We start from the raw sequence: 24,653 nt of genomic DNA, 5'->3' as shown, positions 1-24,653 counted from the left end.
AAGTAAAGTAAGGTTGAAGAGTTTGGGGAGTTTGACTTATCTTCCCATTCTACAGCCAGCTGGGCCAATGGCAACAGACCAAGCAAAGCACAGACGACACAAGGCCAGTGACACTGGGTGGCACATTGATGACTTTGGCTAACCTCTGAGGGTGCAGGGTGCATGCAGCAGAGCAAACGTAATATGAACCTGGTTGGTCAAGTCTACCCTTTCTGGGGGTTGGCGGGGCATTTGAGGTCCAGGATGTCCTGTTCAGGTTCAGTGCTGTCGCTAGGGACCACCATGTAGATGAAGACATCCTTCACGGTCTGCGTAGATGCATCTTCTGGGAGACTGAAGCCACAAAGGAGGATGCTTATGTTGCTGGTTAAGGCTGTCCCATCAGGTCTGATGTTTCAACATTGAACTTTAAGTTACTGCTTGGTGGACCTAGATGGATGCAATGGTAAGTGAAGGCCTTTGTGGCGAATGGAAAAAGTGAGAGGAAAGGAGCTGAAAGGGATTCAAGGTCAGTTGTTGTTGAAGTGTGCATGAGCAGAGTGATCAACAGACAGACACAATCGACAGTTTGCCTGGACTGTGTGCTAGATGCTGTAGTCTTGTGGGACCACGGCTTCATGGATGGGTTTGGTGGTTGGCATGAATCAGGTCTTCATAAGGAAGATGCCATCAAGGATATTTGTGGCAAATAGATTATCGATTGATACTGATTGTGGATGAGCATTCCCCACCATGAAGTGCAAAGGGCATCTGTTAGGAGATGAGTGGGATTGTGATGAGGTTGTGGGTTTTGATGTATCTCGGTGGTGTGCAGTGTTGCAAGGTTAGCGTGGGCATGAAGTGGTTTTGATGTTTCATGATGATATGAATATGGATGTACACGCTGTTGCTGAGGGGAGCTGTGGGACTGTGTAGCATGCAGCACTCAGTGGTTCTTGTAGTGACGGTCTAGTCATTCTCCGCTAAGGCGGAACCGGAAGGGGCTTATCCGGAACCGGAAGGCGGCCATTTTAGAAGGCGCTCCGATGAATAAAGCCTAATTTAACATTTACCAGTGGCTCCTGGAGTTATTACAGCGAAGCGACCCCTCCTACAATGGCGACGAGGCAGGACACGGCGGAAAAGGAGTAAAGACGAAAAAAAAAAAAAAACGAGGAAAACGAGCACACGCCGTTTTGAGCCCTACACATGGCTAAATAGAGCCATATTCTATAAGGAGGAGAGAGTGCCACCACATAGCACACAAAGGCAAATTCAGAGCGCGGCAGAGAGCAGAAAGCGGCAAAACAAGCCGGTGCACAACTGTGCAGGCAAAGTAAGGGGCCATCAAGTGAAACAAAGGTGGCCACACCGTGGAAGGAGGCAGAACAAGGGGCACAAGCACGCCACTGATGCAAAACCACCCCAGGGGAAGGAATAGAAGCCCAACACTAAGACTAAGTGAAAGAAGGAAGGGGCGCAGATGCACAGGAACAACTGCCATAGAACCACTGCTGCAAAAAGCTGGCAGATCGGCTAGCACAAGGTGAGGAGCCCAGCAGCAGGGTCAAAGCAGGTCAGCAGGCAACCCTGGATGCCAGGGGTGCAGCAGGAGGAGTAAATAGCGGACAAGACCAAGGGGACGACACGGACGCAAGGCAAGCACCAGGAAGCCCGTCCAACCGCAACGTTCCTGCCCAGGAGGCCCCTAGGGGAAATGAAAAGATGGCCACTCCGTCCACTTCCCTAGCAAACATGATGCCATTCCTCCCGAAGAGAGGTGAACCCACGATGCCGTGGGAGGACTGGAAGAGATATTTCTTGAATTACTTAGAGGCTCTGGAGGAAGAGTGCGACGCGGAATACTCCAGCCCGAGGAGCAAGAAAATTCTCCTACACAATATAGGTCCAGAAGGCTTAAGGGTGTTTGACAATTTGGTGAAAGCCACGAGGGATGCAACAGACACGGATGTGTTCAGGCATGCGACAGAGGACTTGGACACGCACTACAGGCCGGTGGTGTGTGTGGCCATTGATCGAAGCAATTTCTTCCAAAGAAAGCAGGAAAGCAGAGAGACCATAGACGAGTACGTTGCAGCGTTACAAAAACTGGCCTTAACCTGCAAATTTGGCACCCTGCACGACGAGTTGGTGAGGGATCAAATTATCATGCACACGTCCAACACGACGATACAAGAGAAGTTGTGGGTGAACGGCGACGCCCCCCTCAAAGAAGTTTGGGCCTTGGTCAAGAAAGCAGAGCTGTCTAAAAGATGTGCGCAAGCGGCCAGGAAGGAGACCGGGGGCACTCAAACCGTTTGTAGAGTGATGCTGCATAACAAGAGTGACAAAACCAAGCAACAGGGATCACCTAGGTATCAGTACACCAAGCGAGGCCAACAGAATACCGGGGCAGTACAGAAGACGGATGGAGAGAAACGGACAAGTTTTTACCGGTGTGGAAGCACGTCACACTTAGGCAACGACAGAGGGTGCCCTGCGTTTAAAGCGAAATGTACGTTCTGCAACGTGTTTGGACATTATGAAAGGGTGTGCAGGCGGAAGCCCAAAGGAGCAACAGTCAAGTATATAGACCAGGGAAGCCCGGAGGAGGAAGGGGCACAGATGGAGGAAGAGGTCTTATACATAGACGACCAAGTCCTGGACGTGGATTGCAAGGGGTGAAACAAACCAATACTCAACATGAGTATAGGAGGCGTGAAGGTCGACATCGTAGCAGACTCCGGAGCTCCCATCACGATAGTACAGAGAAAGGTGTGGGAAGAGAAGTTCTTGAGAGAAATAAAGGAGGAACTAAGGCCAATGGACCTGAGACCAGTCACCTACACTGGACAAAGAATACCAATGTTGGGGTATTGCCCGTTGCCATTTGAATTTAGAGGAAGTCGAGCGAACTGTAAACTATATGTGGCAGAAAAAGGACCCTCAGTGCTAGGATGGAAAGACAAAGGAGCGCTAGGGATCCAGCTAAATCCTGGAGGAATAGAGAAAGTGTTGTTGATGGACATGGAACGTGAACAAGAAGGAGAAGCGTGGAAGAGAGAATACCCCCAGGTGTTCAGCGGGAAGATAGGAGAATTGGCTAAATTCAAGCATATGATCCGGTTGAAGCAAGGAGCCACACCCATGAGTCACAAGGTTCGAAACATTCCTTTCCGCTGCAGAGAGGCTGTGCAAGAGGAATTGGACAGATTGGAGAAAGGAGGTGTAATCATAGCAATCGAAAGTGCAGAATGGTTGTCGCCTTTGGTGGTAGTGCAGAAGCCCAATGGCAAGGTGAGGCTATGCGTGGACCTCAGGGAACTAAACAAGAACATTCTACTTGACAAATTCCCACTTCCACGAGAAGCTGGCGAGGACGAAAGGCATAAAGTGGTTTTCGACAGTGGACCTGTCCTTGGCATACCATCAGGTGACACTCCATCCTAAATGCAATCACCTCACGTCCTTCATAACACCTTTCGGGTGCTATACATTTGTGAGAATGCCGTTCGGACTGGCAGCGGCAGCGGCGGTATTCCAAAAACTGATGCACCAACTTTTTAAACAAGTGGAAGGAGTCCAATATTTCCAAGATGACATTCTTATAATGGGGAAATCGAAGCCAGAGCACAATGAGAAACTACACACCGTACTGAAAGTGCTACAGAACAACGGTCTCACCACAGAGTGGGCGAAATGCAAATTTGGGATGCCGTCAGTGACATACCTGGGGCATGAAATCAGTGAGAAGGGAATAGAGCCCAAGAGAGAAAACATGGCGGCGATACGGAAAGCACCAGCCCCTGGGAAGAAGGAGGACGTCAGGTCGTTCCTTGGCATGGCGGAGTTCTATAGCAAGTTCATCCCGAATTTCGCCACCAAGACACATCACATGCGTGAGCTGTTGAAAGAGAGAAATGGATTCAAGTGGGGCAGAGAAGAACAAGAAGAGTTTGAGGCCCTGAAGAAGGAAATGAGCGAGGCCATACCACTCAAGGGCTTCGATCAAGAAGCTAAGTCCATACTTACTACAGACGCCAGTGACCGTGGTCTAGGAGCGGTGTTGATGCAAAAGTCGGACAGCGGGGAGGTATCCACTATCTGCTTCTCATCAAGAACATTGGCACCGAACGAAGAAAAATTCAGTGTCATCAAGAAAGAAATGCTGGCGGTGGTGTGGGCGATGGAACGCTTCCGGCAGTTCCTGTGGGGAGCCATGTTCTTGGTTCGCAATGACCACAAACCGTTGATAAAAGTACTTACGTCAAGCGGGCATGCGCATGCCACCCCAAGGATAGCTAAGATGACATTGAGTCTCCTAGACTACGTATATGAGGTGGAATACCTACCAGGTCCCAGGAATAAAGTCGCAGACTTTTTGAGTAGAGCGGCGGCTAAAGAGAAGGCAGAGGAGCAGGACACCCCTGGATGGGAGGGGTACATGGTAGCCACCATGCAAGACGTGGAGCAAGTGATTAGTGAACAAGAGTGGACTGAGGCGTATCAACAAGATGAGGACTTGGAAGCCATAAAGGGATAAGTGACACATGGGTGGCCAGAGAAAAGGCACCTAGATGAGAAATTTAAGAAATACTGGGAGGTAAGAGAAGAACTGTCCCTAGGAGAGAACCCCATTTTCTTATTGAGAGGAGACAAGATCATACCTCCCCAAGGACTAGTAGGACATTTATTAGCAATCCTACATGAGGGACATCAAGGGATAACGAGGACAAAGGCCTTGGCAAGACAAGAATACTGGTGGCCTGCCATTGATGCCCAGGTGGAGAGGTACGTGAGGGAATGCGACTCATGCGCGAAGGCAGACAAGACACAGACCCTCGTGAGACCTCAACTGGACAAGTTCCCGGTGCCCAGCAGTCCTTGGGAGATGGTGTCCATAGACATAATAGGGCCCATTTTGAACATTGAGGGGGTACAAAAGTATGCCATAGTATTGGTGGATAGGTACTCCAAGTGGCCCGAGGTGGAGGTGAGAGAGACAGTGGACACGGAAATTGTACTAGCGTTCCTAAACGCGATCTTCGTGAAGGTAGGAATCCCCAAGATCATTACATGTGACAACGAACCACAATTTGTCTCAGCCAAATGGGAAGCATTCATGTCCAGAAATGGGATTGAAGTAAAACACACTCCAATATACCATCCAGCAGGCAATGGACAGGTCGAACGGTTCAACCGTGTCATAATGGGGACAATACAAGCGGCCATAAGTGATGGGCAGGACTGGGAAAAGGAACTACCCAAGATGCTCTGGGCATACCGCATCACACCAGGAAGCATAGGGTACAGTCTGTTCACAATTTTGAGAGGTCGTGAACCATTCACAAAGGACAACATGGCGTGGAGACAGATGGTAGTGCGGAGTAAATGGTCTCCGGCGATTGTGAAGAGAAATCTGGAGAGAGCGCAAGAGACATATACCGAACATTACAACAAGCGACGAAATGTACAAACTGTGTCTCTGGAGAAGGAAGACTGGGTGAGAGTGAAAGTAGCCACATTAAAAAGAAAAGGAGAAAGCAAATTCACACCACCTCTTCAGGTCCTGGGACCATATGCCAGGTCGGCATTGTTGAGTGATGGGAAAGTATGGTCGCAAGACAGAATGGCGAAGTGCAACAAAATCCTTAGAAGGGAAACAGAAGGAGAGATAGGAGGTGAAAAAGGAGCACAGCGTAGCGATGGCAGTGGAAGGACATTAGAGCAAGTTGGAAGACTGGAAGAGCAAGTAGAGGAGATTGGGAACGAGTATGTTGGAGAAGTTGAGGAAGGCGCAACTGGAAGTGAGTCTACAGTGAAGGGACATGAGGAGGAAAGAAACAGAGAGAGACAGGACGGTACAGGATGTGAAGTGAGTGACAGGCGGGAGCAGCAGGCATTCCTGAGGACCCCGAGAGGCAGGAGGGAAGCAGAAGGCGTGAGGACACGAGCAGGACGCATTGTGAGAATACCCAAGAAGTTCGAGAACTTTGATATGAACATATAGTAAGACTGTTTTGGTGCCAGTCATTTTATTTGGTTAAATGTTTAAAGGGGGGAGATATGTAGTGACGGTCTAGTCATTCTCCGCGAAGGCGGAACCGGAAGGGGCTTATCCGGAACCGGAAGGCGGCCATTTTAGAAGGCGCCGATCCGAAGGTAGAGTTAGAGCGCGGCTCCGGAGCTCCGATGAATAAAGCCTAATTTAACATTTACCAGTGGCTCCTGGAGTTATTACAGCGCAGCAACCCCTCCTACAGTTCTTCCCCTTAGGCCCTCATCAGGCCATAACAGGTGATGGTCATGTCATCTGCTCTGTGCTTCAGGCACCCAGGTGAGTATGAACTGAAAGACCCGAGGATCAGGTTTCCAGTTCTGATGGGAATATATTGCTTGCCGGTGAGTAGCATGAGGGCGATCGATAGGTCAGATAAGATGTCTTATCCTGAGCTGCAGGCTGCTTGGGGGAGAGAAGCCTTCTTGTTGCTCTAGTATCTCATGCTCCTTGCTTGGAAATAGCTTCCTGTTAATGGGCTGAAATCATAAATGGAGGAAGAAGCTTTCAGGCGGATGTTGTAACCGGCTTGAGGGCAAGAGTCAGGCTTTGTTTGCCGCAGTGGATTGTGGGTATGCAGCTGTGTTAGTACTTTCTTGCACTTCACCACAAATAGGAGGGTGAACATGCAGTGAATTTATGTTAACCCGTTGAGGCCAGTAGGTATTCATATGTCTTATTCAAGTATTGATTTACTGTCACGGTCATGCTTTTTCAGTCCCCCTTGCAGCTACAGGGACAACTAGGTGTTTTCAAGGGCGAGAGTGCTGGTGCACCCCACGAGCTATAGCTCTAGGTACTTCTTGACAAGAAAGTTAGTTTTTTTTTTTTTCAGGTAGATGTGGACCATCATTCAAGGCCCACCTCAAAAGATATGGCATAGGACAGGTAGCACAGTTGTGATAAAACCAAGTTTTGAGAACACAACACTTTTATATTTTATCAAAATATATACAATAGTTACAGAATTATGTAAGACAAAATGCACAAAACACAAAACCCGATGGAACAGTAATTCAACCTAAAGCAGTAGTGAAACCAGGGCCCTGCTTATGAACATTATTTACTTTTCTGATCACTAGGTGACGAACAGACCTACCGAGAAAAGTGAAAACTCAGCACAATAACAGAAGGATTCAAAACAAATACATACCTTATCTCGAAAATGGATAACGTTACTTTTGTGGTTTGTACGGGAGGTCTGGATGATCTGAAGCTGGATTGATCGTCAGGCAGGTGATGGTGGTCTTCCTGTGATCTTGAAGTTGTGCATGGTCTGATATTTCAATGATCTCGCTGATGAAGGGTAGAGGAGTGATTGGACAGTAGTTAGCAAGGTTGTCAGGGTCTAGTGTGGGATTCTTCAGGAGTGGGAGGAACTGGCCGGTCTTGAGGACTTCTGGGAAGATGTCTTGATTGAGGGACTCATTGACGATGGTGAGCAGAGGCGAGAGAGCTTGCATAGAAAAGGCTTTGATTTACTGATGAGGGTAAGATATCACCTTCTTACGTGGTTGATTTCAGGGAGTTCAGGGTGTTGGTGAAGTCTTTGAGAGACTCTGACCCTGCCAAGGGTCGGATCGCTCCCCTGCCCCCCTGCTGCCAAACAGCGCCACCGGTGCACATTCACCCCGCTGCTGCCGCTCCTAGTGCGGGTTCGATCCTCCTGTGCCCAGGACCACCGTTTGACTGTGGTTTGGACTTATGATTTACTGTTCTTTTCTCCCCCGTGCCTGTTCGGTTTTTGTATTTATTCCGCTCTTGTTTCTCACCGTTTGTAGCCCCCTGCAAACCCCCGACCCCCTTTTTTGCTTCCGTGACCCGCTGTTTTTCGCCCCGCTTCCCTCGCGGCCACGCCCCCTCGCCGCCTCGCTCCCACCTCCCAGCTGCTCCTCCCACCCTCCACGCCCCATAAGACGGCCGCTGCCCGACGGTAGGAGTGACCTCTGACCCTGCCAAGGGCCGGATCGCTCCCCTGCCGTCGAACAGCGCCACGGGTGCGCATTCACCCCACTGCTGCCGCTCCTAGTGCGGGTTCGATCCTCCTGTGCCCAGGATCATCGTTTGACTGTGGTTTGGACTTGTGATTTACTGTTCTTTTCTCCCCCTTGCCTGTTCGTTTTTTGTATTTATTCCGCTCTTGTTTCTCACTGTTTGTAGCCCTCTGCTCCCCACCCCCTTTTTGCTTCTGTGACCCGCTGTTTTCCCGCCGCTTCCCTCGCTGCCACGCCCCCTCGCCGCCCCGCTCCTGCCTCCCAGCTGCTCCTCCCACCCTCCACGCCTTAAATGGCGGCCGCTACCCGGACGCGCCGATTGCGCGCCAAAGGCAAGCCTGTCTGCACCCAACCGCGCCTGGTTCGCGCGCAGCGCCAGTACCGCTGGACCCCGCGTACTCCGCACCGCTGGACTGCAATACAACACCAACACCCTCTACGCACTCAACACCGGCCAAAACCATCGCTGCTTCCAGGCCTCCCCGAAAGGCACTCACGGACCCTTCTCCTGCCACACCTGCAACTTCACCTGCGACAGAAACACCAAACCCCCAAGGACTGGACACAACCACCTCCGCTGCATACTCCTCAACACCCGCTCCGCACGCAAACACGCCGTTGAGCTCTGGAACCTGCTCGACACCTCCGCCCCAGACGTTGCCTTCCTGACGGAGACCTGGTGGAACGACTCCTCGGCGCCTGACATCGCCATAGCCATCCTGGATGGCTACAAGATCTCCAGCAGAGACCGCACCAACGGGATCGGAGGAGGAATAGCCATCGTCCACAAGTCCACCCTCCAGGTCCACACCCTCGCAGACGACTCCCTCAACTCCGCCGAACACCTTTACTTCCGGATCCACACCAACCCCAGCACCACCCTCAGAGGAACACTCATCTACCCAGATGCCTCTTCAGCGACTCCGTCGCCGACCTCGCCATCACCCACGCACTTGCCTCCACGGACTACATCCTCCTCGGAGACCTGAACTTTCACCTTTAGAACAACAATGACGGCAACTCCACCGCCCTGATCGACAACCTCGACAACTTCGGCCTCTGACAACTCATCACCGTGCTCACCCACGCCGCCGGCCACACCCTCGACCCAGTCTTCTCCACAAGCACCCACGTCGCCTTCAACCGCACACCCGAACCCCACTGGACTGACCACCGTTGCATCCACTTCACCTTCAAGAAACCAACCACGAAACACCACACCCAACAGCTGCCTCGCCGCTGCTGGAGCAAAGTTACAGAGGACCAGCTGACCTCCACCCTCACCCAGAATCCACCCGCCGACCCCACCGACACAGACGCCGCCGCCCGAAACTTCAGAGAGTAGATTGACGACTGTGCCAACACCCTCGCCCCGATCAAGAGACCCTCCATCAACCACCCCAGCAAGAAAGCCATCTGGTTCAGCGAAGAACTCCAGATCTCCAAATGAACATGCCGGAAGCTGGAGAAAAAATGGCTCCACGACCACGCACCAGACAGCCACGCAGCTCTCAAAGACGCCATCCGCAGACATCACCACCTCATCAGAACAGCCAAGAGATCATCCTTCAAAGCCAGACTGGACAACAACGCACACGACAGCAAAGAACTTTTCAACATAGTAAAGGAACTCTCCAACCCCAGCGCCAACACCAACGACATCCCACCCTCGCAAGATCTGTGTGACTCACTGCCCACCTTCTTCCATCGCAAGATTGCCGACATCCACGACAGCTTCAACTCCTCATCCGCCCGACCACAACAAACCATACCCCGAAAGCCACCTGCACCAACCAGTTGACCTCCTGGTCCCACGTCAACGATGAAGAGACACGCAAGGTCATTAACTCCATCCACTCAGGATCTCCGTCAGACCCCTGCCCACACCACGTTTTCAACAAAGCCGACACAACCATCGCACCTCAATTGCGAAAGATCATCAACATCTTTTTCGACTCAGCGACATTCCCGGAAAGCTGGAAACACGCTGAAATCAACTCCCTCCTCAAGAAGCCCAAGGCGGACCCCAAAGACCTCAAGAACTTCTGGCCCATCTCCTCGCTCCTTCCTAGCAAAGGTCATCGAAAAAATCGCCAACATGCAGCTGACCGGCCACCTTGAGGACAACAACATCCTAGACCCATCCCAGTTCGGATTCAGACGTAACCACAGCACCAAGACTGCCCTCATCGCCGCCACAGACGACATCAGGCGCCAGCTAGACAACGGCGAAACCTCAGTCCTCATCCTCCTGGACCTGTCAGCCGCTTTCGACACAGTCTGCCATCACACACTAACAACACGCCTCCAAGAAGCAGGTATCCAGAAGAAGACCCTAAACTGGACCACGTCCTTCGTCTCCGGCAGAATCCAGAGAGTTCGCCTCCCGCCCTTCCGATCCGAAGCCACCGACATCATCTGCGGCGTACCCCAGAGCTCTTCCCTCAGCCCTACCCTGTTCAATATCTACATGGCCCCCCTCGCACAAGTGGCCTGCCAGCACGACCTAAACATCATCTCCTACGCCGACGCCACCCAGCTCATCCTCTCCCTCACCAAGGACCCGCACACCGCCAAAACCAATCTCCACGAGGGCATGAAGGCCGTCGCCGAGTGGATGAGGAGCCGCCGCCTGAAACTGAACTCGGACAAGACGGAGATCCTCATCCTAGGTCCGACCCCCTCCACGTGGGACAACTCCTGGTGGCCGACCGCACTGATAGCATCTCCAACAGCCACCGACCACGCACGCAAACTAGGATTCATCCTCGACTCTCCATGTTGAAACAGGTCAACGCCATCTCCTCCTCCTGCTACAACACCTCCGCATGCTTCGCAGGATCTACAAGTGGATCCCGACAGAAACAAGAAGAGCAGTGCCACAAGCCCTCGTCAGCAGCAGGAATCCCGGCCAAACACCTGCGTTGACTACAACACATCCAGAACGCCTCGGCCCATCTGATCCTCAACGTCCCCCGCCGCAGCCACATCACCTCCCACCTAAGAGACCTGCACTGGCTCCCCATCAACAAGAGGATCACCTTCAAACTCCTCACCCACGCACACAAAGCACTCCACAATACCGGACCAGTCTACCTGAACGACAGACTCAACTTCTACAGCCCCGCCCGCCAGCTCCGCTCCGCCAGCCGCGCCCTTGCTGCCATCCCGCGCATCCAACGAACGACCTTCAGTGGCAGATCCTTCTCCTTCCTCGCCGACAAAACCTGGAACACCCTCCCCACCCACCTACGACAGACCGAAGACCTGCTCACCTTCCGAAGGCTCCTCAAGACCTGACTCTTCGAGAAGTAGCAGCAGCCCACCCCCCCACACCCCCTCAGCGCCTTGAGACTCTCACCGGTAAGTAGCACGCTTTACAAATTCTCTGATTGATTTATTGATTTATGGATGATTGTTGAGGGATGCAGCAGGGAGAAATGGGTATCAGAGGGGAAGGTTTGATGTTGTTAATGTGCTGTCGGATATTACATATTTGTTTACTGAAGTAGCGGTTGATGGCATTGCACTTGTCCGTAGAATGTGAGATATGAGTCGGGCGGGGGTTGATACATTGCTCCTTTGTATTGAAGAGCATTCTGCTTCTGTTTTATTGATGCTGTCAGTATAGTGCTTGGTGTTGGCTGATGTGAGGAGTTGTCTGCTTGTTACACTATGGGGCAGATTTATGAGGCCATTGCGCCTCTTTGCACCGCAATTGCGTCACTTTATTTGACGCAACTACGGCGCAAACAATGCACCCTATTTACAACGTGACACATCTAGGAGATGCGTCACGTTGTAAAGCACTGGGCCATAAGGAGGCGTTCCTGTGCAGGGGGGGCGTTCCTGCGCAGGAACGCCTCCTGAAAGTGGCTGAGTGAAATCTATGAGATTTCACTCAGTCACTTTCTGGCCAATGCTGCGTCAAAACCCTCCGCCTGCTTGAAGCAGGCGTAGGTCTTGATGCAGCATTAGTAGAATGGGGCACCCCCGAGCCTTGCTGGAGCTGCGTCGCGCTTGCGACGCAACTCCAGCAATGCGCCACATTTCCGGCACAGATGCGTCACGCATCTGTGCCGTTTTTGCACCATTGTGCGCCGCATTATAAATGCGGCGCACCATGGGTGGCGTAGCTGTGGCGCACGTTAACTGGCGCATCCCTCGGGATGCGCCAGTTAACATAAATCTGCCCCAAAGTGACTTACCCTGATGTCTACGCTGACAGCAGAACAGGTCCTTTTGTCTGCAATACAAATGTAGGGAAAATAGGGACAAGGAAATACAGGGGCATATTATCAAGAAAGAGCGTTACATTATCGCCGCTTTTATCAGCAGGAAACTGCCGATAAAGCGGCGATCATGGGCTTGATAATATGCTCTATGAATTCCAATCGAAGCCCATGTTAGATGTCAAGACATTTAACATGGTCTTCGATTGGAATTCAATAGGGCATATTATCAAGCCCATGATCGCCGCTTTATCAGCAGTTTCCTGCCCATAAAAGCGGCGATAATGTAACACCCTTTCTTGATAATATGCCCCACAGAGAGGTATAAACACCGAACTGGACAACTGGACTCTCTTTCGGGGCCTCAGCGGTTCTCTCAGGGATGCTACGTCACAGGCAGCTGTTATAGAGTTTACACAGCTGTACGACTGGAAGGGATTGCTAAGTATAATGGAATAGATAGACATAAAACGCATATACAAACAGTAGGCTTACTGGATTAACAGTGAGTTTAGCTGTGTCGAGCATGAGCCAAACTGAAAACGAGCTAACCTCCCAGGAGACTGCGGACAGCACAAGGTTCCAACTGTGGGGAATAAAGTAAGAGAAACAGAGCACAGCACAACAGAAAATGAACGAAAAAGAGGCATGGGATTGGGAACACCAAAGGACCTAAATGGGAGGAAAACAACAAAGAGGAGAAAGCAAAGCTTGGAAGCAAACTAAGCGTAAGCAAATTGCTAAAGCAACTAATGACACGTCCTCTAGTTCTTATATAGGGCTCTCTTATCATTGACTTGTGCTGACCTTAGACTCCGGGAGAGAGTAATGCAAGGGTCTGCAGTTTGCAGCCTGGTGTTCCACTGACACATCTCTCAGCTCTCCAAGCTCCCCCAACGTCAGATGAATTATGTTTCTGTCCCAACCCTTAATGCTGACTTAGAGTGAGGTCATGGGGGAGTTTGTTTTCTCATTATTCTTTCCTGTTTCTACATGGAGTGTTTGTTGTCTGCAAGGTCTTTGGAGTAACACAGTGCTGAAGTGTTCGACTTGCAGATTTATGTTTTAGTTGAACAGTGGCTGTTCTCGTGGTTTTCCAGAAGTCATTTGGAATGGTGCTAGCATCAAACATGGTGGTGGCTGGTTGAGAGATGAGTTTGTGCTTTAGGCTTTTTAAAAAAAAAAATTATTATGCAAGCCAGTGCACCTTTACCGGATTTAAAAAGAAAAAGAGAACCTAGAATTTAGACCAGGATTAAAATAAGGAAGGGGGGAATAAAAGAGAAAGCAAGCAAGTGAAACCAAAGCATAAGAGAAAAAAAAGGTACATAAGTGTATAGTGCAATACGGCTGAACACTCAGTTCACCAGTCACCAAGCCACTGGGCCAATGGAGCCCAGATCTTCTGACCCAGGTCACGCCGCCTTCTTCCCCACCTCTTTAAGAAAGCAGATTCCAAATTATAGTGTATGTATGTATGTATAGGCATTTATATAGCGCACTACTTACCCGTAGGGTCCCAAGGCGCTTCGACCGCTGCGAAACCCTTCCTGGCTTCCCTGAGAGATGGTCCCTTAATGGGTATCTCCAGGGTGAGACCAGGCATCCCCGGCGGTCTGGTGGGGCCGTTAGTGAAGATGAGGCAAGCTAATGCCCAGAGTTGCCGAGTGTGATCGCTGATCAGAGTGGGCACCGAGGCGAGAGAATTATCGAGTCCGCTGGCCCTGGTCCAGAAACCTGCCGCGCCGGGAATCGAACCCTGGTCCCGGGCCGTCCTCTGCTCTCGGGTCTGCCGCCTCTAACCACTACAGCCAACATCCTCGCTCTCCAGTTTACAAAAGTGGGGGCGTCCGGGCTAATCCAATCTGAAGTTATACACAACCGCACAAGTGACATTGCAATAAACAAAAGAGCAGATGCATGTCTTGAACTATCACACAGACCAACACTATCACAACTGAATATGACTAGCTCTGGTGACAAAGCAGCTGAGATGTTGAGTCTGGAATTAATAAACACTTCTACATCCTGAAGAAATAAAGCAAGTTTGGGGCAGGAAAAAAACATATGCACATCATTGGCGGCTATTAGGCCACATCTCGGGCAATGGTTACCCCCTCTGCCTCCCCATTTAGAAATTTTTGCTGGGGTGTAATAGAGATCGAATAGTGCAATGTAGCATTGCGATCTTAAACTACCTGATATTAATACACTACTTGACAGTTCTGATGTCTGAGAGATATCAATCCCGGTCTTGCCCAGCTTGATCTCCCACTTAGCATTTTGGAAAGCGAGATCATCAGGAAGACCGTAAAGCAAATACTGATAGACTGCCCCTATTTTTGACCGTTTCAATATCAATTCCATTAACATGTTCCTACTAAACAAAGTTGTGGCTTGGCCCTTTGAATTTTCTTCATAGCTTCGGATCTGCAGGTATTTAAAAAACTCATGTGTATTAAGAGAAAATGTATCCTTTAGAAATTAAAAGGAAGAGATTGAACCTTCAGACCCTAGATCTCCCAAAGACTTAATCCCCTGAGTCATCCACCTGAATGTAATCTGATCTTGGAAGATGGGGGGTAATAGTCTAGCAGCCGAAAATGGTGTGTAATAGTGGATATTGGGGATCGACCATTTCCGAGGAATCTTCCGCCAAACTGAAAACATTGCAACAGTGACCTTGAACTTAGTCTTCTTATAATAACTGGGTTTCAGTACACGCAATATTATCCCCTTAGCATCCTCACCTAATCCTATCTCAAAAATAGATGGTCTACAAAATAATGGCAACACCGCCCTGTCCCCAAACAAAGGTACAGCGAAGTGCTGGAGGAGAGCTGACCAGATTCGGCACTGACCAACCCCCTCGATCAAGCGGAAGGTGCATCCACTTGGCCGCTCTTCGTGGTTGACGATATCCCCAGAGGAACCTATTGCAGCACCTTTTAGTCTGGGCCAGACTATATTGGGAGAATTCTAGTGGGATGGTTCTAAATAAGTATAGGAACTTTGGCAAGACCAACATTTTGAAGACGTTCCCCCTACCGTACAGAGACAGATGCAGATTATCTAACCATGTCAAAGTAGAGTCTACAGAGTCAATAATAGGCAAGATATTCAAATATGCAATATTATCGACTACAGCAGTGATTTTAACCCCAAGGTAGATTGCGTTTTGCACAACTGGTGCTTCCGAGGGATCCATGGCGGTTGATTGAACAACCTGCGTCTTGGTAACATTGAGTTTATAGCCAGAAAGCTGTCCATATTGTTGTGCTAAGTACTCAATAGCAGGGAAAGCTGATGCTACATTACTGGTCAGAACTATAATATCATTGGCGTATGCCAACACCTTGTATTCTGACATATTGACCCTAACTGGAAGTATATCCCTAAAGCTCTCAATTTTACTTAAAAAGGGGTCAATCTATAGGGCAAACAACAGAGGTGAGCAGGGACAACCCTGCCTTGTGCCCCTACTGATGCTCAAAGGTCGTGACAATAGGCCCGAAACCGAGAGGGTAGCCTCTGGAGCAATATAGAGTGATCGAACTGCTTGGGAGAACTCAGAGCTAAGGCCCTTCCACTGAAGAACTGCCCACAGGAACCCCCAGTCAACCCTGTCGAACGCCTTTTCGGCGTCCAACAGGATCGCTCCGAGGGGAGATTTTGTCACCTGGGCCCAGTCCAAGAGTGCGATTACACGGCAAATGTGATCAGCCGTGTCGCCCCCTAGGATGAAACCATGCTGTTGCAATGAAACTAGAGGGGAAATCACAGAGGCCATTCTAGTGGCTAAAATTTTAGAATACATTTTGCTGTCTGTGTTGATTAAGGATATTGGACGAAATGACGAAGGGTCCAACTCTGGTTTACCTTTCTTTTTAAAAGTATAATATTGGTTTGGCATCATGAATCCGGTATATGACCGCGTTGGACCCCACGTAGGATTATTAACATTTCCTTCCTAATCTCTGAACGAAATCGACTGTAGAATTCCAAGGGGATAAGGTCGGGCCAGCGGCTTTGCCGTTAGCCAGTGAGTTATTCGCCAGCTCCACCTCTTCTTCCCATTCAATAGGGGCAGAAAGAGCTTCATTATGCTCCGCCGTGACCTGGAGGGAGTTAAGACCCTGTAGAAAAGCCTCCACTTGACATTCAAATTCAAAAGTTGGATCCCTGGCTTCCTCTGTCTACAAAGAAGTATAAAACTGATGAAAGACCTCCATGACCCCCTCTGGTGTGTCCTGAATATGACCTTGAGAGTCCTGTATCATGTTTATACTATTAGCGAGCCCTCTCAGCTGGAGTCGCTTGGCCAAAACCCTGACTGACCTCTCCCCAAACTCAAACATCGTAGAGTGAAACTGCAGATACTTCGCAGCAAGGTCCTGATCAAAAACTACAACAGAGAGGCCCTAACTTTAGCGACCTGTAACTGACTTTGAGATATATCACGGCGCTCCTTAATTGCACAAATCAGTCGGACCTCTCCAACCCCAATTCCTCGATCCGCCTATTGATTTGATCTCGGGCAGACCGCTGCTGGAAAGACAAGAACCTCTTTAGGCTTTGTATGAAGAAATCTTTGAAGACCCTGAAGATTTGCTTGTTCTCTTTTGGGTTGACCAGATATGTTGGTTGGACACAGATCAGGGTGAAGAGGACTGTGAGTTGGTTGGTCTAGTAGAGGGGGATGGGAGAGATGCATTTGAAGTCTGGTGATGTGTGTGTGTGTGCAGTCTTACACTGCCCTTTCAACCTGGCAAAGTAAACCTTTTGCCAGGCCCAAACCTTCCTTTTTAGCATGTATAAGTCGCCGCTAGGGTAGGCCCTGGACAGCCCCAAGGGCAGGGTGCAATATAGTTAAAAGCAGGACATGTATGTTCAAGTTTTACATGTCCTGGTAATTAGAAACTCTTAAATTAATTTTTGACTACTGTGAGGCCTATCACCCCATAGGATAACATTGGAGCTGCCTTATTACTTTTATAAGTGTAATTTCAGAATGGCAAGAGATCACTAGTTTGTGTTTGGCGTCTCTGGAATCTAATTTATGGTGAAGTTGATTTTTAAATTGCCATTCTGCAAATGTCACTTTTAGAAAGTTAAAAAGAAGAAAATGATGGAACGAATGCTGAACAGATCAAACATTCACCTTAAGTCACATATCTCGCTTTAATTCATTGTTTGTTTGCTTACCACGCCACCCCAGTTTAGACCCAGCCGTATGCAAATCAATCTTGATCCTGCTCCTCATGGAAACAGCCAATCCGGAACAGCCAGGCCAGCTCCTCCCTGGACCAGAAACAAACATACTGGGAACAGTTTCGGGGTATCACCCCTCAACAGCCAGATTAGTTGACGCTGACGACACCCAGTTGGTGTTCAAACTCACACCCGACCGGAGTCAAGACGCCAGCAACTTCTCGAACTGTATGTCAGCAGTGGCAGTATGGATGAATGACAACTGCCTACGCCTCAATGGTGAAAAGACAGAGTTGCTGGTGGTCGGGAGAGCAACATCTACATGGTCAAGGCTATGGTGGCCCAATGAACTTGGGGACCCCCCCATCACGAGGGAGTCGGTACGTAACCTTGGTGTTATGTTGGACACCGACCTCTCGTACAAGACCCACATTCAGAAAGTCACAGGGAGATGCTTTGGCCTACTTAAGGTCCTACGTAAGGTCTTAGACCTACTACCTGCAGTAGCTAGAAAAACCATTGTCCACACCCTAGTAACTCCTCACCTTGACTACGGCAACGCCTTGCTGCTAGGGCTTACCCAAAAAGCACTTCACCAACTGCAGTGTGTGCAGAATGCGGCCGCACGTCTGGTGCTTGGCCTCCCACGCAGAGTATCAGGGAAAGCTGCCCTGGCTAAGCTTCACTGGCTTCCTGTCAGGGAGCGTATTAAATTTAAAGCCCTCTGCTACGCACATCGCATAGCACAGAATAAAGGTCCAGACTACCTTAAGAGCCTCCTGGCAATACATCGCCCGACGCGCAATTTAAGATCTTCTGGCGCAATGTTGTTTAAAACACCTCATATTCGTAGGGCAAGAATGGGCGGACGCTCATTTAGGCACCTAGCCCCCAAATACTGGAATGCTCTACCACTGAACCTGAGGATGGAGCCATCTGAAATAGGATTTCGGAGGAAACTTAAAACACTCTTTTTCCCCATTTCATAAATCCGTTACCCTCTTTCCTCTGTAGAATGTATCTGTGGTCAGCGCGGGGACACACTGTTCTATGTGTAACCAGGCGCTCTATAAATGATTTATTATTATTATTATTATTATTATTAGCTAGATTCCAGTGGCACAGTGAGTACGGGACCCACATATGGGCATACCCTTCCCACTTAGGCCGACGAAAGCAAAAAGAACAAATGATGGGCAAAACAGATCAAACATTCACCCCCAGTAACAGATCTGGGTTTAATCCTTTGTATTTTTGCTCACCACGCCACAACAGTTTGGACCCAGTCGTAAGAAAATGAGTCTTCGGCCTTGCTACCACCCTCCAATGGTGCAACTCATCTTCACATAGAACAAATATGTATTTGATTTCTTTTGTAGTGCTACTAATCCCAAGTATGTAGGGCAGGGTGCAGAGTGCGTTACATCACACACATATCATATAGAGACAATGACTCATAAACGTGAAAGTCAATGTATAGGAAATGTTACTTAAGATACTGGGTGCTACAAGGTGTACTCATTCTTTTATCTATCATTCAGTCTTTCACCATTCATTCTGTCCTTCCATCTGTGTGCCCATCTATATCCAAACATATTCAACCATTTGCACACCTATCTACCATGTATCCTTCCATCCATCATTTCACTCTTCCATCCCTCCATCCACCCTTTCACTCATCCATACATTATTCATTCATTTACCCTTTCACCCCATCCATCTGTACACTCATCCATCCACTCTTCCACCCATCCATCTATTCACTCATCCATCCAGACATTTACCCTTTCACCCATCCAGACATCCTTTCAATTACTCATCCATCCACCCAGTCACTTATCCTTCCACCTATTCACTCTTTCAGTCATTCATCCTCCCTTTCTCTCTCCATCCCCCTTTCACTTATCCATCCTTCCACCCACCCATCTACTCATCCATTCATGAATCCATCCATTGACCCTATTACTCATCCATCCGTTCTCTCATCCATCCACCCTTTCACTTCTTCACTCATCTATCCATCCTTTTATCCATTAACCCCCTTTCACTCACTCATCAATCCTTACATCCACACTTTCACTCATCCATCCATTCACCCTTTCACTTATCAATTCATCAATCCATCCATCCTTTCCCTCATCCATCCACCAATTCTCTCGCTCATCATCTACCCTTTCACTCATCCATCCATCCTTTCACTCACCCATCCACCCTTTTACCCATCCATCTACCCTTCCACCCATACACCCATCTTTTTATTTTTTTCTCATCCATCCTTACATTCGCTCACTCACTCATCTATCCTTTCTTTCATTATCTATCCATTCACCCTTTCATTAATCCTTTCATCCTTTCACTAATCCGTCCAGCCATTTACACATTCCTTCACTTATTTACTCACCCATCTTTTGACATTATGAGCTGAGCCTTTGTCTGCAGAGTTACAGACAGAAGAGGCCCATCAAGAACTTCACCTCGCTGTAGTTCCTAAAGCAAGGGGTGGGGGAGGGTTGACTATGCCCCTGCACATAGTTAATCTGAAAACTTAAAAGTCATGAGTCATGCATGATGCTCAGTGCCTGCCAGGACATGAAATGACTGTGTGACATGGTGTTGTTTCCAGGGCTTTAAGTGGGGTAAAAAAACTAGGGGTTCTCTTCAAAGTGGGTGTTCGATGTAACTAAGGACGTGGCTTAAAACACCTAGGCTAAATATCTGTGCTCAGCATAGTGTTCCGCCCGACTGGTATTATGATGTTTCTGTCATTGCATCCAGATATATAATGCAGCAATTATCCTTACACCAACAACAATCCAAGGACTATTGGCTTTGTCAGTGGTTGTTAGTTGCTTAAAATAAAAAAGCAGCAACCATGGCTTTGTTGAATACAATATTGAAAATGTGTCAGTTCTAAAATGATGAGACAGTGAAACAATGATAAACCGTTCTTTTTAACTTGTTTCACAGGCTTCTTTATGTAAACTGTATTCTCCCGTTGCAGCCTGGGCGGTTTACCTTGTATCCATCTAACAGAGTGCCCTGCTGCACACTGGGGTAGGAGGAGGCCGCCACATGCAGTAGGAGCCCAGACTGCCCCATTGTCATTCTGTATGTGACAATCAGCCGCAGACAGAATTACAGTGGGTGCAGGGCCGGCCCAAGGCATATGCAAAGTGTGCACCTGCACAGGGCCGCCAAACCCCAGGGGCCGCCACGACGAGGATCGAATCATACACATATTCGTGGCACTGGCGGCCCCTGGCAGGATTTGGCGGCCTCCGACACCGGCGGCTTTTAGTTTCAGTTTTTTACTGTCACTTCTGCAAGCCCTGTCAACACCCCCCCCTCCGCTCCCCCCCCTTTCACTTCCCTGGCGTCCTCTCTGGCTCCGCACCACCGACCTCCTGATTGGGCAGCAGGGGCGCCGGGGTGTTACTTAAGTTGATTCATGACCAGGCTGAGTTGACTGTCATCACCCGGCGGGCTGGCACAGACAGACGCCGGAAGCCAAGGTGATCTGCGGCGCGGCAGCGCGCGCGCACGCAGACTCTCAACCTAACCTGGCTGCTTCCCGGCGCGTGTGCTTAACTTGTGTGGCTTTTGTATATTAGTCTCTGGCTCAGCTGCAACATAACAGCATTCTGTGGTGGTCGGTGGTCGTCGTCCGTCCGTCGGATCGGAGTAAGCTGAGAGTGAGCCTGAGCTGAGCAGCGCAGCCTCAGATTAAAGCAGTACTTACTGTACTGTGTACGCTGCGCACCTGTCCTGTGACCTGGCGGGTAAGGGCAGAATGATCATGTTATGTACAAACGTCATGTACTGAAAGATTCATTTTATTGATTATATTTCATTGTCTGGACTGGATTATTTGTTTTTGACATTTGTGGCACTCACTTAATTTATGTACAAGCACGAGTGTGGTGGTGCTCGACGTGCTGCTTGTAAACTAACTACTAGGCAGCCCTTAGCCCAATTTCGCGTCATGGCATGGCAGGCCCGCCCGGCCGACTCATGAGGCCCAAGTACGACCTTTTGAAATCACACGGGGAAATAAAGTCAACGGTAATCATAATCATATGCCTTTCATGCCAGTCTCACTTTTAATGTGGTGTGCCTCAATTAACAACAAAGGTGTCTCTTGTGGCAAAGTACCTCTACAAAAGGAGAACGGCAATTGTGAAATGTCTTTCTTAGGCATGAAGGAGAAATGCTTTCCTAGCAGCACTCTACAATTATAGATATTACAGGATCAACGTATTATTGAATACCGCCTTTAGCACTGAAAACTCATCTGATGGCGTCTGTGCAATGGTGGGACGGTAGTGGGACAGGTGTTGAATGAATGGGATGGGCTTGGGGCCAACAGTCCAGCCAAGTGAAACAAACACATACATAGGTCGGCTAACAATCCAGCAATCACAATTCACTATTTCCTCTAATTTGGCATATAAACATAGGCCCGAAGCCTTTTCTCACACACCCAGCCTTCAGTTACTAGTTGCCCTAGCTATATAAAAATACATATAACATGGCATACTGTGCACTTGCTGTTGCTAGAGCCAACATATTTATCTATGTATAATTCATTTAAACCAAAAGCAAAAATGCTAACAACGAAATCCCCTAAAGACGGAAGACGAAATGAATAAGGTAGTCTTCCTAAAGCAACATGTATTCTAAAGAGATGCTTTAATTATGAAACACCTTCCTGAGCTCCGCCCCGTCCGGACCCCCTCTTCCAGGCCTCCACCTACGCTCCCTGCACAGGGCCACCATGAGCCTGGAGCCGGCCCTGGTGGGTGGGTCAGGCTCCTCCTGTGCTCAGGGGGTGCGAGGCGGCCCCCACTACTGCCTCAGAAATGATTCAATTCCACACTCATGGAATGGCAGTTATATCAATCCACTTCTCAAAAAAGGGAGATCGTAATGTACCTCAGAGCCATCCAAGATGGAACTGGAAAAATATTTGCTAAATGTGTCCTCCAAAGGTTAACATCAAAATCAAGTCTATAGAAAAATGTGGTTTCTGAGAAGACTGTTCAGCCCTATGCAACATGTTTAGCAGAAAAGTAAGGCAGATAAAGGAAACCAAAGGTATATGTGGCATTTGTTGATTAAAGCAGTGTTTTGACACTATTGCTAGAGAAATTGTGTTACAAAAATGAATCCGTGTGGGCAGACAGAGACCCCTTGTCGATTTATAATGAGAACATTGGATAAAAATATTACTTGGGGCTAACACGGAGAACTTATCCAAAATTACAGTTAATTGGAAGCAAGGATGCACACTCATCCTTTTATTATTCTCCGTATACTTATCTGATTTGCTAATGATGATAAAAAAAAGGCCACCACTCACCTTCCTAAATTAGAAATGAATGAAATATCCACATGAATGTATGAAAACAAAGAAGTATTAATGTCTACAATGACAGATAGACACAGTGGGCAACTTCTCAGAACTGCATCCCCTTTCAGTTAATGAGGGAAAGACACAAATAACAATATTGGTGCAAAAGGCTTAAAAGACTCCTGGTACTATAAAGGATTACACTTAACTGGAGCTGAATATGAGTCAACATGATAGGCCTGGAGCCAGACCTCACAGACCTTGCATACAGGGCCTATTTCAAGGTCATTGCTAATGCTTATTGTCAGTTCATGAGCCCTAAAACCAGAATAAATAAGTGTTTACCCATGATAAAAATAAGAGTTATTCTTTTACGGCAGCATTAATATTCTGATTAAACCAACTAGGACTTAAGAGTGGTGAAGTATTTGCATATTAAGCCAGTAAATCTCTGAGTCTTTGGTTGAAGAAATTAGTGAAACTAAAAAGCTACTGTGAACTTTTACTTCACTGTCTGCAAATCAAAATGTTGCAATCAAACTGTGCTTTTGTAAGATGCGGGGTGGAGCTGATTTACTGCCAAAAGGAAAACAATCTTGATTAAAAGGGGAGGGTTACAAGTTCAGTCAGTATGTCTGTATTGTAACTCTGTAGTGCAGGATTTTAATTTATGTTCTCTTTTGTGAGCAGACTTGCAACTGCAAGAGAAAATCATTCGAAACATCCTTTTAAAAATGCCAACAGAAACATGTGAGGATGCATTGTGTGTACTGTTAAATCCCGTCTAAGTAAACAATTGTTATCATTTACAGAAATGTTTTGAATACTCATTTTTTAATAATATACCATTTATTATTTGGATTTGAGAGGATAATAGCCAATATGATTCTGTGATTAAATTGTAAAAATATGTTTAAATTATTATATGATTATTTTAGGAAATGCAAAAGGGTCTCTATGTTTTATTGTTTCTATGGAATCCCTATGAAATAAATACTTTTTGGTGGACTATAGTTGAGGTGACAATTGAAATAAGAGGACGTGGCGTGCAAGGACTTTTAATGAAATGTTGGGGCAACCTCCATTTGACTTATTAATAATGGCTAGGACACCCCAAATCTTTGGGTGTATGGTTGTGGCACTGCATGTTTTGTCCTTTAAGGGTGAGTAGGACAGGAATATGTGATGAGGTGACCACAACTATGTAAAGGCAGTCCTTCGAAAGCTTTGCACAGCACTCTGGTGCTCTCAATGCTGTACTGTCTTAGAGTATGTAAAACTATGTTATGAAGTAAATGCACTTTACTAATCACTTGCAAAGGACTGATAGATACAACAATTGACAAATTATTCCAAAAAATATGTTGCCACTTGCAGATTATGAGCACCACAAAGTCAGCACATTTTAAAACGTAATTCCTGGAAAGTTACTTTTAGAAGATTGCTAAGTAATTTGCGTATATGCACTTTAATATATAGGCACTTTAATATGATTTGTAGTATGTGACATTGCACACAAGCATGCCACTCAGATTTAATAGCAGTGATGGAGGAGGACCAGATCTAAATAAAAAACACCAGGGTAGAGGGCGACTTATCCCAGATCTCTGGACTCCTCTGCTCAGTGTCTTGCAAAGCTTTACCTCAAAGCAGGAGAAACAGAGGCAGACCTGCCAAGAGCTGATAGAGTGTAAATCTATTCTTTACAAGCGAAAGCCCAAGATCTGATATATATGTAAAAAAAGGAATCCCACAAGGAAGAAAAGGAGAACATCTTGAAACATTCTACAACCGGAGAAAAGTAAACAACAAGGAAGCAGCAAAGGGTC

This window comes from Lissotriton vulgaris, chromosome 6 (assembly GCF_964263255.1).
Source record: "Lissotriton vulgaris chromosome 6, aLisVul1.2, whole genome shotgun sequence".
NCBI classification, from domain to species: Eukaryota; Metazoa; Chordata; class Amphibia; order Caudata; family Salamandridae; genus Lissotriton; species Lissotriton vulgaris.
The sequence above is the reverse complement of the archived record's forward strand: the minus strand, read 5'-3'. Positions refer to the sequence as shown.